Source organism: Dasypus novemcinctus, chromosome 8, assembly GCF_030445035.2.
Source record: "Dasypus novemcinctus isolate mDasNov1 chromosome 8, mDasNov1.1.hap2, whole genome shotgun sequence".
In the NCBI taxonomy this organism is placed as follows: domain Eukaryota; kingdom Metazoa; phylum Chordata; class Mammalia; order Cingulata; family Dasypodidae; genus Dasypus; species Dasypus novemcinctus.
The window spans coordinates 10680768-10697552 of record NC_080680.1 but is presented as its reverse complement, the minus strand read 5'-3'; the positions used below and the strand labels follow the sequence as shown (position 1 = coordinate 10697552).

Sequence of the window (16785 nt, the reverse complement as noted above, 5' to 3'; positions counted from 1 at the left end):
TAAATTTACAACTGTTTATTAGCAAGACAGTCCCCAAATGGTCATGCCACCTGTTATAGAATTTTGGGACAATCCAATCTCTGCCTAGACACATTGATTAATACCTTGTATAAGAGACTCTTGTCAGGGTGAATGCAGTGATGTTCTGTGTATCAGGATTTTGTTCTTCTTCGTTGCTGAATAGTATCTCACTGTTTTGAGCTACAGCCATTGGCTTGTCTGTTCATCAGTAGATGGATATTTACATTACTTCCAGGTTGAGGCAATTATGTATAAAGCTGCTATAAACATTCATATACACGATTTTATGTGTATGCACATAATGTTTTCATTTCTCTTGGAAAAATATCTAGATATGGGATTGCTTGATCATAAGGTAAGTGACTATTTATAAGAAATTGCTAAACTGTTTTCCAATATGACTGTACTCCAAGAAGCAATGTCTGAAACTTACAGCTGCTCCATGTCATTGCCAGCCCTCAGTATTCTTAAGATATTTTGTTCGGTTTGCCATTTCCAGGTAAGTGTGAAGTGACATCTCTATATGGTTTTAATTTGCATTTCCCTAATGACTAATAATGTTGAGCATCTTTTCATGTGCTTATTTGTCATCCATATCCATTCTTTAATAGAGCACCATTCAAATCATTTTCCTATATAAAAGAGCTTTTGTTTCTCTTTTTATTATTGAACTGTAAGACTTCTTTCCACATTCTGGATACAAGTGTTTTATCAGATATTTTCACCCAAGGAATGGTTTGTCTTTTCATTCTTTTAACGGTGACTTTCAAGGAGAAAATTTTTAATTTTATGAAGGCAATTTGTCAACTTTTTCTTTTATGGTTTGCCTAACCCAAGGTCAAAAAGACTTTCTCCTGTATTTTATACTAGAGGTTTTAGAGTTTTAAGATTTACATTTAGGTCTATGACATATTTCAAGTTAATTTTTGTGCACGGTGTGAGATATGGATAGAATTTTTTCCCTCTTTTTCTTTCTTGCATATGGATATCCAGTTGCCTCAGCAGCATTTGTTGAAGAGACTAGATATCCTTTCTCCATTGAGTTATCTTGCCACCCTTGTCAAAAATATATTAGCCATATGTGTGTGGGTATATTGCTGGACTCTGTTGTTGTGTTCCATTAATCCACTCATCTGCCTTTATGCTACTGACACACTGTATTGTTACTTTAACTTTATAGTGTTAGTTCTGGAACTTTGTTTCTTTTTCAAAATTGTTTTAACTATTCTAGGTCCTTGACTATTCTATCTACATTTTACAATCAGCTTTTCAATTTCTACAAAAAGATCCACTGGGATTTTGACTGGAATTGATTTAAATCTATGGATCAATTTGGAAAGATTGACATTTTAGAAAAACTGAGTCTACTGATCCATGAACACAGTGTACCTCTTGATTTATTTAGAGCTTCTCTAACTTCTTTCATCAGTATTTATTAGTTTTTTAGCATACACATCCTACACATATATAGTTAATTTTATCCCTATTTCATGTTTTATGTCATTGTGAATCATCTTTTTAAATTTCACCTTCTAATTGATCTTTGATAGCAGATAGAAATACAATTTACATTTGTATATTGACCTGTTGCCTGCAACTTGCTAAACTCACTTATTAGTTCTAGTAGCTTTTACATAGATTTTTCAGGGTTTTCTATGTCAAATGCAAAAAAATATATATATATTTCTTCCTTTCTAATTTGTATGGATTGTACTTTTTTCTTGCTTAACTACTTTGACTAGGATCTCTAGTACAATATGGAATAAAAGGGGTGAAAACAGACATCCTTGCTTCGGTCCTGATCTTACAGGAAAAGCCTGCAATTTTTCACTATTATCTATCATGTTAGTGATAGGTGTTTTGTGACTGTCCTGTTATCAGATTGAGGAAGTTTTCTTCATTCATGCTGAGTGTTCTTACTTTTGAACTCTTCCCAATATATTTTGAATTTTTTCAAAGGCTTTTCCGCACCTATTGAGATTTTCACTTAAGTTTTCATTCGTGTACTGATTCGGGGAATTCCATTGATTGATTTTTGAATGTTGAATCAACCTTGTGATCTTTGGCCAAACACTTTTTCTGAATGAAGTATTCTTATCCTTTTCAAATATTGCTGGATTCAGTTTGCTAATATATTGTTAGTTTTTGTGCGTGGCTGTGTTCATGACATATACTGGGCTGCAGTTTTCTCTTTTTCCGTAAGGGTTTGGTATAATTCACTAGTGAATCCAACTGAGTCTGGAGTTTTCTCTTTGGGGAGTTTTTTGGTTTTTTTAAAACTAGGAATTCAATTTCTTTCATAGATATAGGACTAGTCAGTTTATCTTTTACTTTTTGAGTGAACTCTGGTAGTTATGCCTTTCATGGGCTTTGTCAATTTCATCTAAGTTATCAAATTTATTGGCACAAAGTTGCTAATAGTTTTGCTCTACTACCTTTTCAATGCTGATAAGAGCCCCAGCGATATCCCCACTTACAATCCTGATATTGGTAATTTGTATTTTCTTTCTTTTTTCTGGATCAGCCTGGTTAGCAGTTTATTGATTATGGTGATATTTTTTAAAACCTGTTTAGATTTCAAAGATTTTCTCTATTTTTTAAAAATTTCAATTTCATTGATTTCCAGTGCTCTTAAGTGGCCTAAAGGCCCATCAAGTATAGAAAAACCTTAAAGAGCAATGATTCTGAGTCAAGAAATGATTCAGATATACAGACTCTGACTTTGAAGAAGTTTGTAGAAATACCTTTTTTACATTGCACATATTTTTCTTTTGACAAATATGCAGGAGTTATGATACAAGTCTATGCTTGAAAAAATCCGAAACAATTTTTAGGTTCATTATAAATTGACTCTAAATGATAAGAAAGCATTATGTCATATTTTTTATTAGAGAAGTTATGGGTTTACGGAACAATTATGCATACAATACAAGATTCCCATATACCACCCTATCATTAACAACTTGCATTGGTGTGGTACATTTGTTGCAATTCATTAAAGCACATTTTTATAATTGTACTATTAACTGCAGGCCATTATTTAACTGTGTGGTGCAGTCCATGGTTTTTTAAAAATTCTTATTCTCTTACAATATACGTAACCTAACACTTGCCCCTTTTAACCACATTCAGCACATTTCAGTGCTATTAGTTACACTCCCGGTGTTGTGCTACTATCACCACCACCCATTATGAAAAAATTTCCATTGTTCCAAATAGGAACTCTGTCCATTTTAAGCTTTAATTCTCTCTTTCCTATCCCCACTGCATCTCCCGGTAATCTATATTCTAGATTCTGACCCTCTGAGTTTGCTTAGTCATTATGTCATATTTTAACAGGCAGTGGCTTTTCTTTCTTAGTGGTTATAAAACAAGGAAGTGTTTTATAATAAGATGGCATTTTTAAGTGAATGAAATATGGTCTGTGTCTTTAAAAGGACTATTGTGCAGTGAGGGAAAAGTCTCTAGATGAAAATAGGCCAGTTGGTGAAGTACAGCACGGGGCAAAAGAAAATGCTTCTGTGGCTGATTATTTACCCTTGAGGGCAAGGATAGGAGATGGGGAGAAGGAGGCAGTATGTGGTTCAGTTTGGAGAAGCAGCAGAATGAGGGATCATGAGAAACGCACTTGGAAAGGTAAGTCGGGGTGGCGAAGAGGGACACTAATGTAAAACGAAGAATTCTCGTTTTATTCTTCAGATAATGGTTCAGCAATGAAGTTCAATGGGGAGTCATGCGGCCAAAACTATGTTGCAGGCACCTTAGCAGGTACTAAGAAAACTGAAGGAGAAATTAGAAGAAGGGAGAGCAAAGACTAGTTTCCAAAGGCAAATCAACAAATGTAAAGGGAAAAGGTGGGATGAGGCTGACTGCCAGGCTTCTGGTTTGGGAGAACGGGTCGGTTGTGGATATGACAACAATTCAGAGTTTTGAGCTGGACCCGATGATGGTGATGGAGGTGAGAACAGGAGGAAATAAACAGAATGAAGGGGCAATGCAGAAATAATACTCATCAGACTTGGCAACTATCTCCATGAGGCCATATGTTAATGGCCAACTACAAATACAGGAGACTGGGCTTCAAGAGAAAAGTCAGGGGTGCAGGTAGAGATTTGTGGCTCATAAATGTGGGAGTGTTAGCTGAAGCAATGCTATTACCAACAGAGAGAGGATATAATACAATGAAAATATTAATATTAGCTAACATGTCTGGTGCCCTTCCATGTACACCCCGTTAGATACTTTTCAGATAATGACTCATTTAATTCTTCATCCTCTGAGGGCGGCACCATTGGGATTCTCATTTTAAAGATGGAGAAATTGGGATCCAGAGAACTTAAATTAGTTGCACAAGGTCACACAGCTGGAATGCTATAGACCAAACCCAGATAATCTGACTCCAAAAAAGCTGCCATGCTGTACTGCCCCTCTGCCAAGGACCCTTGTGGAATCAACACATCCTTAAGGAATGACATATTTTGGGGGTAAGTGAATTGAAAGAGACAGACAGAAAAGGAGCAGAGAGGTACATTCCGACACAAATGTGCTTCTGACATGAGGATTATAAATACACACCATACCAGATGGCCCTTAAGGAAAGCATGCGCTTGAATGCCACGTATTCATTTTATGGATTCTATTTAAGCCATTCTAAGCCACTAAGTTGTCTATGCTCTCAATTTTTAAAATTTCTGGATGAGTGGGAGCACTTGAAAAAAAAAAATAAATGGACTAGTTTTCAAAGCCATGGTTCCATAGATGGGAATTGTAAATGGTTTAGAAGGTAAAAATAACTAGAACCCTAAAATACTGGGCCTCAAAGAGTGGTACCGAGACTCGCAGCTCCAGCAGCCCCTGAGAGCTTGCTGGAAGTATAAATTCTAGGGTCCTACCCCAGACCTACTGAATGAGAAACTCTGGCAGAGGGGCCCAGGCATCCGTGTTGTAACAAGCCCTCCCAGCGATTCTGGTGCAGGCCCAAATTTGGGAACCACTGCTGTGATTATCCAGAAATATGGGGCAGGATCCTCCTGGGAACTGAAAAAATGTGGCTGTCCAGACCTTCCCCAACCCCACTGAGGTAGAATCTCCATGGGAGGACATCACAGGCATTACCAAGGGCCCCATTTCTCCCAGTCTTGAAAGAGTGGCATCCTTTCACTAGCCAGAAAGTTCCACCAGGGGACAGAGACAGCTTAATAGGCTGTCAAATAAGGAAATAGATCAATAAGTTACAAATAAATCTTGAGGCTTTGCATATGAGACTCTGCAAAGTACTTGACTTGCTCTGCTAAAACCTGGTGAAATCGAGCCCACCCTGTGCCTAACACCCCCTCCCCAGGAAACGGTCCCTAGGAAGATTTCCTCTTCCAGGTCCCCAGGGGCTCGGCCCATGTTTGGAAGTGTTCACGCCCTGTGGTGATAAATGCTCTTTCTGGCCGAAACAACTATATACGTGTACCTGAAATGCATAACCAGCTTGTTCAGAAAATTACAGCTATCAAGTCACCCTGGTGTAGACTGTTAATCAGTGTTTGAAATGCAAGAGGAAAACAAAGGAATACAATGATGTTGGTATTTTTTGATTAGAGACAAAATGAGAATCAGATGGATTTATTCAGGTGTTCAAAGTGAGAAAAGGAAATGGATCTCTCTTGGAGTAAGACAGAAGAGATTTCATTGTTTCCACTCAAACCCATTCCATCTCACCCTAGTCTGTTCCATTTCATGCCCTCCAGCTTCACCTTTCCCGTTTCACTCCACTGCACCTCACACCACAGGCTTTCACGTTCCGTCTATCCTCTCTACTCACCAGTCACACCCCTTTCCATCCCATCTCACCCAACCATCTCACCCTTCTCTACTTCAAGCTATTTAAGGTAGCTAGATCCTGGAAACAAGGAAAGATCAGAATTATAAAATCCTCCTCCTTTTTATGAATTACTCATCTGATATTTTTATAGTCTCTTATTGTATTACATTTTTTTTCTATTACTCTGTGAAATTCAACTAAGAGTTGCTGAAACACGGTATGGAGGCTTCCCCCCAGGGTCATGATGGTTCCCAGGGTGAACGGAAGCAAGTAACACCCTCTTGGCAGAGGCCACCGTGCACTCCGTAAGTGACGCTTTTCTTTATGTGCATCCGCCACATTCACTCCACTGTCTGGACACACCTTGCCCACTGGAGCCATGTTTACATCCGTTTTCTTTGTGCCATGCTCAACGCCACTAAGTAGTCAAGAAATGCTTTGAGACAGTGTTGTAATTAGGGCCAATTTCCATCTTTCAAACAGTGCCCAGCTGGCCACTGGGCTTCCCAGTGTTGGCCTGTAATCAACATGTCTCTCTGAAGGATGGAATATGCAGTACAATGGGGGTGGTAATAAGTATAGACTGGATTCAGTCTGCTCTGGTTCAAATCCCAGTTTCACCACTTTCTAGCTATGTGGTCTTAGACAATTTTTTAAACTTCTGAACCTCAGTTTCCTCATCTCTAGATTGAGCCCAACCTGTCTCATGAGGTTACACAAGTTCTCATTACTACCTGAAACTATTATGTTTTTCTATATGAGATTGTTTACATCTGACCATTGTCATCTTCAGAAATGGGAAGTTCATATGGTTCCCCTTAATATCCTACTTGGGTCTATGTTTATTTTTTCTTTCTCCCCACAAAGGAGGTGTGGTAAACTAAATTACATACTCCAACATATATACCCCAACACTCTTTTAGCCTTTTTTTAGGAGGCACTGGGCACTCAACCTCTGAGCTACACTGCCCTCCAAGGCTCTTCAACCTTAACCTGCGCTCATGTGCATGTGAACCCATTGTGGATAGGACTCTTGAAGATGCTGTTTTAGTTAAGGTGTGGCCAACTGAGGGAGAGTGGTCATAATTCCTATAACTAGAGGCTTTCTAAAGAAAAGAAACCAGAAGCTAGAAGTTGGAGAGGGCCATTGTGGTGGTTTAGATCTGTATGCACCCCAGAAAAAACATGTTCTTAAACTTAACCCATTCCTGTAGGTGTGAACCCATTGCAAGTAGGATCCTTTTGATGACGTTACTTCAGTTAAAGATGATGTTACTTCAGTTAAAGTATGACCTGCCTTGGCCCAGTGGTTAGGGCGTCCGTCTACCACATGGGAGGTCCTCGGTTCAAACCCCGGGCCTCCTTGACCCATGTGGAGCTGGCCCATGCGCAGTGCTGATGCACGCAAGGAGTGCCCTGCCACGCAGGGGTGTCCCCGTAGGGGAGCCCCACGCGCAAGGAGTGCACCCGTAAGGAGAACCGCCCAGCGTGAAAGAAAGTGCAGCCTGCCCAGGAATGGCACCGCATGCACAGAGAGCTGACACAGCAAGATGATGCAACAGATTCCTGTGCCGCTGACAACAACAGAAGCGGACAAAGAAGACACAGCAAATAGACACAGAGAACAGACAACCGGGATGGGGGGAAGGGGAGAGAAATAAATAAATAAATACATCTTTTGAAAAGTAAAAATAAAAAAATAAAGTATGACCCGCCTCAATCAGCATGGGTCTTAATCCTCTTTCTAGAGTCCTTTATAAGACAATGAACTTCAGAGAGACAGAGAAAGCCACAGAGACAAGGAGCTGAAAGCAGTGAAACCCAGAAGAGATGGGAAGAGCAGCAGACACGCCACGTGCCTTGCCCTGGGGCAGGGGAGCCCAGGAGGCTGGGCGCTGGTCCCGGGGAAGAAAGCATCACCTGATGGTGCTTGATTCAGCTGTTTTCCTGGCCTCAAAACGGTGAGCAAATAAATTCCCACTATTTAACACAACCCATTTTATGGTATTTGCTTTGAGCAGCCCAGGAAACTAAAATAGGCACAGGGGAAGAAACCAGAAGCCAGTGAAAACCAGAAGAGCAGACAAAAGAAGATACCGCCATGTGACAGGGGTGGAGAGGCAAGCAAACCAAGGAGCCTGAGGGCTGTGGCAAGGCAACACCAGAACATCCCATACCCCAGGAGAAAGCAAGCCTTGCTGACTGGACTTTGTCTACTCTCAAAAGCATGAGCCATTAGATTCCTGTTGTTAAGCCAACCCGGTCTGTGCTATTTATCCTAGCAGCCTGGCAAACTACGACAGAAGGGAAACTTATTCTGTGTTTTATTTCCAGTATCTGTAACAGTGATTGGTGTGTGCTCAAGAAATATTTGTTGAATGAATAAATAGAATGATTAGAAAAGTACCTGGAACATAGCAAGTATTTAATACTGGTGTTGTTGTTGTTGTTAGCAATTAGCAAAGCAGGAACACAGGAACACAGAATAAAAAACTAGACAATATTAGCTCAAATGAGAGTTATTGCCAAAAATTGCTAACAGTAACTTCAGTTTTTTGCATCAAACCAACCTTTCTTTTCAGTTAGAAAAAAAAATACCCTGGGTTGAATTGGCTACTATTAATAATAATTAATTATTATTATGTAAGTTGCATTAATAATTCTGGTATTTAATAACTGATATTGTTATACACAGAAATTTATGAAGCGTGAGCAGCAAAATTAGACTCATGATAACAACAGCACCCACATTTACTGAGCACTAACTAGATGCCAGCTACAACCCCAGGCACTGTGCAGGTGTCATTTATAAGTCTCTCAACAAGCCTGCAAGGTGTGGGGCCCTATATCTGGTGTACAAACGAGGAAGGCAACGCCAGCGAGGCTAACTGGCGAAATGCACTCCTCTGGTGCATGTCAGTACTGAACTGGTACTCAAGAATTCCTTTACTTACCTGTTCAACTTTGGAAACTCACCCCCAAGCAAAAAGGGCTTTGCTAGAAACGGTTACAAGCCTGCTGTCCAAAGACAGTCCTTAACTGAAAACCCCAATTCAGAAAGACAGACACCAGGAGCCAGGATGCACTGAGTGCCCTTAGCCAGGGCTGTCATGTCTGACCTGTGGCAGGCTTGACGGCTTTCTCCAGCCTTTTCAGCCAGCTGAGGGCAGCCCAGCGGCCCTGGGCACTGGCGCCCACTGGGGACAAGCCTTAGCTAGTCAGGGGTGGCAGGTGGTAACCCCAGGTTCCCCGTCCCTCTGCAGGACAATTCTGAGGCACACTCCTTACATTTCCTCAAGGGGTCTCCAGCGGAGTCTGAGCCCACTGCCCACAGTGGGAACCTACTCATGAACGTTTCCCTGGTGGCTGCTCTTCCTTCCCTGTTTCACTTTTCCCACTCCCACCCTGTGCTTCCTAGAACACATTCCCAAATGGCTTCTCTGCTCTCAGGTCTCAGGGTCTACACGTGAGGGTCTGATCAAGAATTTAGAGCTCGGGTTCTGTGATGGTTAAGTTCATGTGTCAACTTGGCTTTGTTATGATGTCCAGTTGTTTGGTCAAGCAAGCACTGGTTTGTTGCTGGGAGGGTATTTCATAGATGGCCTTAAATTATTAGTCAGCTGATTGCATCTACAGCTGATTGCATCTACACAAAGGAGACTGCCTTCAGCGACGAGGGGAGTCTCCTCATCCAGTCTGTTGGAAGCTTTAAAGCCAGAGCTGACGATCTTGGCAGTCAGAAGGAAGGATTTCCATGTGGACTTCAGCCCGCCAGCTCCTTCTGGGGATCTCATCAGAACCTTCACCCGAGTTCCCAGCTTGCAGCCTGCACTGTGGAATTGGAACTTGCCATTCCCCACAGTTGCCTGAGCCAGGTCCTATAAGAAACCTCATAATATTTACACTACATCCTATATATCTCCTCTTGGGTCCTGTTTCCCTGGAGAACCTGACTAATGTAGGTACCGGCACATACTGGGCATTTCCGTAAAGAATACGATCATCAGACACTGAAGTTGCAGAGAAGGGAGCATTAAAACAGAACGGAAAAAGCTGCTGTGGGAGAGCAGGAGTGAAAGCCCCATTCTCCAGGTGGGCTTTCCCGGTTGTCCCAAAGGCAGCCTGGCTCCGTGTCCCAGCCCTCTGGGGGATGCAGATTTTTCTTGGGTCCCTTCACTGCTGCCCAGAGTTGTACAGGAAAGACCAAGGTGAGTCCAGTTAAGGGATTTTCAAGTTTCTCTGACCACATTCCATTGACACTTGTGGTCCTGCTTTGGAACCCAACTCCAAGTAGATGCAATTGCCTCGTTCTTTTGCTTTCTTGGTGGGCACCACCGAGCCAGGGGAAAGCCTCTGCATTAAGTCCTCGTCCTCTGGGAGGTTTCTCCTGACTCGGGTGGGCTGGGACCTTCTCTCTTCTGGGGTGCTTTCACACGTGCTTCCTACCGCATGTCCTATTGCCCTGTGCCCCTGGGCCTCTCACTTGGGCGGTGGGTGGTGGGGGACCTAGAATGTCCTGCCCCATGCACCTGGCATGGCCTGGCACACAGCTCTCCTCAACCCATGTGAAGGAAGAAGCCACGGGGTTCAAAATTATCCTAGCTGGTGTTAGAACTCGAGTACGGATGTACAAGTGAGACTGAAGGGCTCGGCCTGTTCTATTCCAAAAACCAGGATGCATATGCATGCAGGCAAGCTGGTGTTTTCAGAGAGAATTCTAAGCTGAGAAAACACTGACTCCCTCCCTGCCAGGCCTCACCCCTCTGGAGCAGAAGGGCTGCGAGAGGCACAGCCCGGGGAGACGTGGTTAGAACGGGTAAATTTAGAAAACGCCAGTGCGGCTGCAAGAAAAAGTGAGCTCTCCTTCCGAATGCAGCTCTGTGCTTCCCAAAAATACCGCGGAGGGTGGGGGAAGAGGAGGCGTGGGTGCTTCACACCCAGGGCACTCCTTTCTAAATCTGAGGGTCGACCAGCCTCAGAAAAGATCCGTGCGGATCTGCTCCTTTTCCTGGCACGTGCTTCTTAAATCAACATTCGAGAATGCGTATTCCGTAGTGCGGGAGGCATTCGGGAACAGCGCACTCAAGTGGTCTCATTGAAGAGATGGGCTCTGCGGCGCACCCGGGGGGCCCAGGAGCCAGCTTTGTTTTTCATACCCTGCTCCGGTCATAAAAGGGCACACGTCTTCACCTTCACTCACGCGGTGGACTTGCAGCCACGGAACCCATCGAATCACTCCCTCCGTGTTTGCTAAGTGAACACACAGCCTGGCTATCCTGAGCCTTTCAGTAACGTCAAGCGGGAGCAGCCCATTCCTGCCCACTTAGCATGGCATGTAGCGTGCATTTCACCAGTTCTCAAGGGTGAAACTACACACCCGAACCAAAGGCCTTTGGACAACCGGGGTATTCAACCAGGCAAGGTGGGGCAATGGGATCTTCACCTCATTCCCTGGGTTTCCCAGAGGTTATCCCAGAGGCTGGAGAGGAAAAGTGCCTTACCTGTGTTTCTTCTCTGTGTCCTTCTTCTACCATCTGCTTTCTCACTGCCCGAAAGCCACCCTGATGGCAGGCAAGCTTCTACAAATGACACAAATATTCTGTTAGTCCACGTGGCCTTTCCTGAGACGACACAATATGAATTGCCTCAATCCCCATATGTACGTGTTGTTAAATGTCCATGCAACACAGAGATGTTGAGGGCACGATGGCAAAGAGATGCTGCTGCACGTGAACAGACAAGGTCCCTCCCTCTGGAGAAGCACCCAGCATGCAACCTGGCCATCCCTCTCTTGCAGGAAGTCCCACCCCACCCGGGGCATGAGACGAGGCTCGCTGGGGCTGGGGAAGGCGAGCAGGCATACAAGGACGGAGGCAGCCGGAGATGGAATGGAATGCACGGATGGATTGCGTGGTGAAAGCTTTTACCTGGGATCTTTAATTTATCTATTTCGAGAGCATTTACAGAATGTTGGAAGCCAGCAGGGACCCAGGAACTTGGCTTTACCAAGCCCTCCGGGTCAACTCTTTGAGAAGAGAGGGAGGGTGCCATCACCAGCCGTGCAGATGTCCTGTCGGGCTTGGCCTCCTCCAGGCTGACGGTGAAGCGAGGAGACTGCCCCAGCAGGCCAGGCTGGAGATCTCCCGGCCATCACCAACGTCACAGTTCAGAAAAGCACCAGCTTTCTTCATATCACGGCGTGCTAGCTCTCTTGTTCATACCCAGAGACTCGAAACGACCGACATGCGTTATTTCAGACAAATACCATATGGTCACATGTTCACCTTTTCAAAACACCTTTGCATAAAACATTGAACGACAAAGATTCGACTTCACGGCATTCAATTAAACTCAGCAGATCACTTATTCCCGTGTGCACCTCTACCGCTGCCTCATTGCTTTCATAAGAACTTGAGAGGACTGTTACTCGCTTATAGCGCTCTGAACTTCAACACACGTGCACTGACATCAGAAATAAAATTCTCCTGAGATCTAATCCAATACACTGAAAAAGAACAGACAGGAAGTGCTTCCTTAAAAGAAAGACGCTTTTCTTTTACAGACTTTGGTTATTGTTTACAGACTAAAGGGATTTTACGCACATCCCTGGAGAATTAAAAAAACAAATCCCAAGACATTTGTGTACATAATTTGAAATCTTCGAGAGCTTGGCACATTTGGTGGCAGGGAGCTCTGGAGCACAGGGTAGTACACATGTATGTCTGGGTCAAGCAAACTCGAAGCAGATTCTTTAAGGTCTGTTGAAACTACGACAGCCTTTAAAATAGGAAAGCTAAACATTTTTAAACAAATTAAAACAGTCACTTTTTCACCATCAACAATTTGAAAAAGCAGGTTTATGTTGGCTCCTGGACAATTTGTGATAAATCTATCTGCAGCTTGCCCTAGAATTTTAGCCAAGCCACACATGGCTGGGTCCACGCATAATCCTGAGAGGAAGGCAAGCACGACAGATGCCCGACATATCCCAGCAGAGCAGGAAGTCAGCAGGGACGACTGAGCCAGAAGCACGTGCCAGATGTTAGCTTCTGCTCTTGTGGGAGGACCACCTCGTTTGAGCACTCTGGGTTAGACTCTATCTGTTTATAACCTCCCAACTTCTATAAGTGGTTTGAGGTGGCTCCCAAAGAGAGACAAAATAAAACGTAACAAAATAAAAATAAGTATGTGAGTCAATCAAAGTAAAGGGGGAAAGAAGGTAAGGCTGCTGGTCTAGTGCCCAAGGGCACCTCGGGAGCTTCTCACCAATCACGGGGGCTGTTCTGAGCAAAGAGCACTTAGCCGCCGCAGAGCACAGACAGGCCAGGAGAAGCGGCTGCTCCAGGCACTAAGGTGAAAGAGAGCACTGTCTCAGAAGGCCCCCATAGGATGTGGCAAGTCCCACTGTTACCAGAAATGCCGTGGCACAGTTCAAGCCATCCCTCGACGAGAGCTGAGAGCAACTGCATCAAGAGGAATTCTCCAGAAGGCACAAAGAACAGTCCAGGCATATGACTCCCTGAAGGTCAAACTCAAGGCCAAAATGAGCCGGCCCCTGGGAGACTGGTTTCCAGGCGTTTTTAGTGACAGTGATCTTGTGCAGAACTCTGGTGGGGTAGCTCAGATGAAAGCAGGGGTCTTTGAGCCAGGACTGACTCTCGCTCAGTCCTCTTTGCTTGGTGCCCCATCTCCCCCAGGATAGCGCCAACCAAGACGCCTCCCTCAGACCCCTCAGGGCTTCCTAGCACAGTGGGCGACCCAGGCACCTCCAGTATTCTAAGAGTGCTTCACGGACAACGAGTGGCCTTGGTGAGGGGGTGCTGGAGAGAGAGGACAGTTCCCAGTCAAGTAGTTCCCAGGCTGGTATGGGAAACACTAGAATAAGCTAAATTTCACAGCTTCTCTCAAGTGGGATTTCTAGATCACCTTTATGTGAATCTACAAAGGTGGGGGAAAGAGATTTTGAATGCTGCATTCTAAAACTGTATTTGTCTAGGGATCCCTTGGGGGACGAGGTAAGATCTCAGAGGACTAGTCTTTTGCAGAAACTATTAGGAGAAACACCCATCCACTGGTGTGCATATCTGTCTCTGGGGCAAACTTTCAGGAGCATTCTCTCTTGGCCAAAATCTTGATGCTTCCTGAGCCTGAGCGATTCCGAGGCTGAGCCCTGGCCAAGGCCTGGGACAGCCTCCCTTCCTGGCTGGCTTCTCTATGCCTCGCCAACAGCAGGCAGACCCAAGAGGGAAGCAGGGACTGCAGAAGGTGCAGTAACTGCCACTAACTCTACAACTTCAACTGCCCACTTGCTTGTGGACAGAAATGTCTTCCTTGAAGTGCCCACCAAGCTGAACCAGCACAGAGCTTCCACCAAACCGGGCCTGTCCCATGGGTTCTGGATGCTGAAACTGGCTTCTTCCTCACAACCACCGCTGAGGTAGGCATTACTCTCGCCCTTTTATATAGGTGTGCAAATCAAAGCCAACTTGTAGGAATCGTAGAGCTGGGATCCTCAGCCCAGCAGCCTGCCTGTCAGCGTCCACACTCATCGCCATGACGGCCACTCAGTTTCAACCAGTCACCAAGTCCCTCTGCTCAAGGCGTTTCTCATATAAGGCTTCTAACAGCCACCACAGCAACTAAGTGTCTAATCAGGTGGCAACTTCACTGGGTAATTTTTTAAATTACCTTTTAGTAAGATATCAGTAATCCATGAGTAGTGCTATTGAGAATGCCACAGAAATCTAAACCCAGATGCCAGAAATTACGTAAAACAGATCCTAAAAAAGACACATGATATGGTTGTCAGAGCCTCCAAAAGAGGCTACATATCCAACACTTAAAAATATGGAACAAAAAATGTTGAAACTGATTATTTTCTTAGGAAAAAATATGCCTTTATAAAAGGCATGTCTGGGGTCCCTTTGGGAACAAATTTTCTTAGTGCCTGTATACTATAACTTAATAACAACTTATAGATTTCCCTACAACCTCTCAAGAATGCCTTGTGTATATAAAGTAATATATACACATACATTTGTTTAATATTCAGTTACCACCTAGAGGTTGAAAGCTCCATAGTGTGGTCGATCTACAAAGACATCATTGTATATTCTTCTTGTGGATGTAAAGTATTTGCTTCTGACATTGATTTGTCAACTACAAGTGGTCTCCAGCTATTAACCAAAGTAAGAAACACGTCATATAATCAAACTGAGGCAAGAGTCAATGAAAACCATTTTCAAAAAGTTTAATAGAACCCAAAGGCAATCATTATACATCCAGAAGTCCACAGTAAGTTTCTGGAATCCAAAAAAGGTACTCCAATTGCCCCATTATGCTGCCTCACCTCAACTAAAGTCTAGATGCAATGGGATTGGAGAAAGACATCTGAACCTCCAAACCCACTGACTTCTGCTCACTGCTTTCTTCTACAATTTTAGTATCAATTCTGTCCATTGGAGTTTTACCCTCAGAGTCAATATCCTCATCAACGGGAAAACTGAGATTATTCACGTGACCCATTACAGGTCCCTCAGTCATTTGGAATGTGACTTTCTCCCCAACACGGGAGGCCTATCAAAGCAAGCCTCCCGCTTTGCCCAATCAGCTAGAAGCAGATGCTCAATAAACACAGAGCAAAATTAAAACGGCACGAAATCATCTCAGAAATTCTAGTACTATAAAGATGTGGTCCACAGTTCTTCCCCAGTCAATTATCATTCCTTTAAGAACAACAACTCCTGCACATGAAAGAGTGGGCAATGTCTCATACTGTTGCCAAATTTCCCCAGGCACCCAGGCAAGGTAGTCTGCCCACAGAGCTGCCATGCACATGCCTTTGCTGGGTGGGATGAATGCCTGATTCGGAATTTTCCTTTAAATGCTTTCATGTCAAAATACCATTCCTCTGCCATGGAAATTTCCATAAACCACGTTCTACTAATATGTGGAGGCAGATTCATTCTTTAATACAGATAACCTAAAGCAGTATGTTCCCAACAGTGCAGAGGCACTTTAGAGAGAAGAGAAGCATCAGCCTTTCATGAATTCTTCAAGGAAGAGGAGTTATTACAATAGTTAAAACACAGCATTGAGGTGTGCACATTTAATTAGCAGTGACCTACTAAAAATAATTGCTCTTGAAACATCAATCTTTAGAGTTTGGCTTGCTAACCTAAGAATATACAATAGAGCGATTTGCATGGAACAAATATGAGGCATTTTCTGAGGGTGCTGTTTAGATGAAGTAATTCCACAAACATTGAAACAACATAAACTCATTGTCTGCTGAGAATAAAAGAGCTATTCCACAGACCATCTCCTAGATTTGCAATTCTCTTCCTTCAAGATGACTCGACATTGGCGTTTTTCTAAAGGTATAATAAGCTCTACTAGAAACCATCCTAAGCTATGAAATTTTACTTAAAAACCAATATTTAAATACAGAATTGGCCCTCAAGAAGTTTAGAATCTAGTTCATGGTGGACAGTATATAAGCCTGTTACTAAATAACCTACTTCCATTAATCTTCCTATTTCCACTTCTATACATTTTATTTTCTGGGCATACTGTTGGAAATTCTTTCCAGACATTCCAGATTTTTTTTTTCTAAATAGAATATGGTTCAGTAGAGTTTAAAGAATCAACCTCATGTTATAGTCACATACTTGAAAGACTCCAGGATAAACAGGTAGCTCCATCTGCCTGCAGCTTGATTATAAAAGAACGTGCAATGGGGACGAATCCTTCAGTGTGTTTCCATCAAGAGACACATGTGATAAACATGGATGATGAAATGAAGGTCTTACTCTCCAGTGAAATTCTGGTTCACAACTCAGCCGATACTTGGCATTCTAAGGGCAGCCTTTTACTCTGGAAATTTCTAGGCTGTTGGCCTCTGAGATCATTCTTTTCTAATATAAAATCATGAAAGTCCATTTTCAAGGGGG

At 43.4% G+C, this 16785-nt stretch overlaps 1 protein-coding gene and 1 long non-coding RNA gene across 2 annotated transcripts in view; both read right to left on the bottom strand.

Moving 5' to 3' along the window:
• The window catches only part of LOC139439479 (uncharacterized), a 33082-nt gene extending 16303 nt beyond the window's left edge, over positions 1-16779 (bottom strand). Inside the window, exon 1 of the long non-coding RNA XR_011649346.1 lies at positions 11335-16779. This is a non-coding gene — a long non-coding RNA (uncharacterized lncRNA). The remainder of the gene's footprint in view (positions 1-11334) is intronic.
• The window catches only part of SHC3 (SHC adaptor protein 3), a 183447-nt gene that overhangs the window by 112612 nt on the left and 54050 nt on the right, over positions 1-16785 (bottom strand). The window lies entirely within an intron of this gene.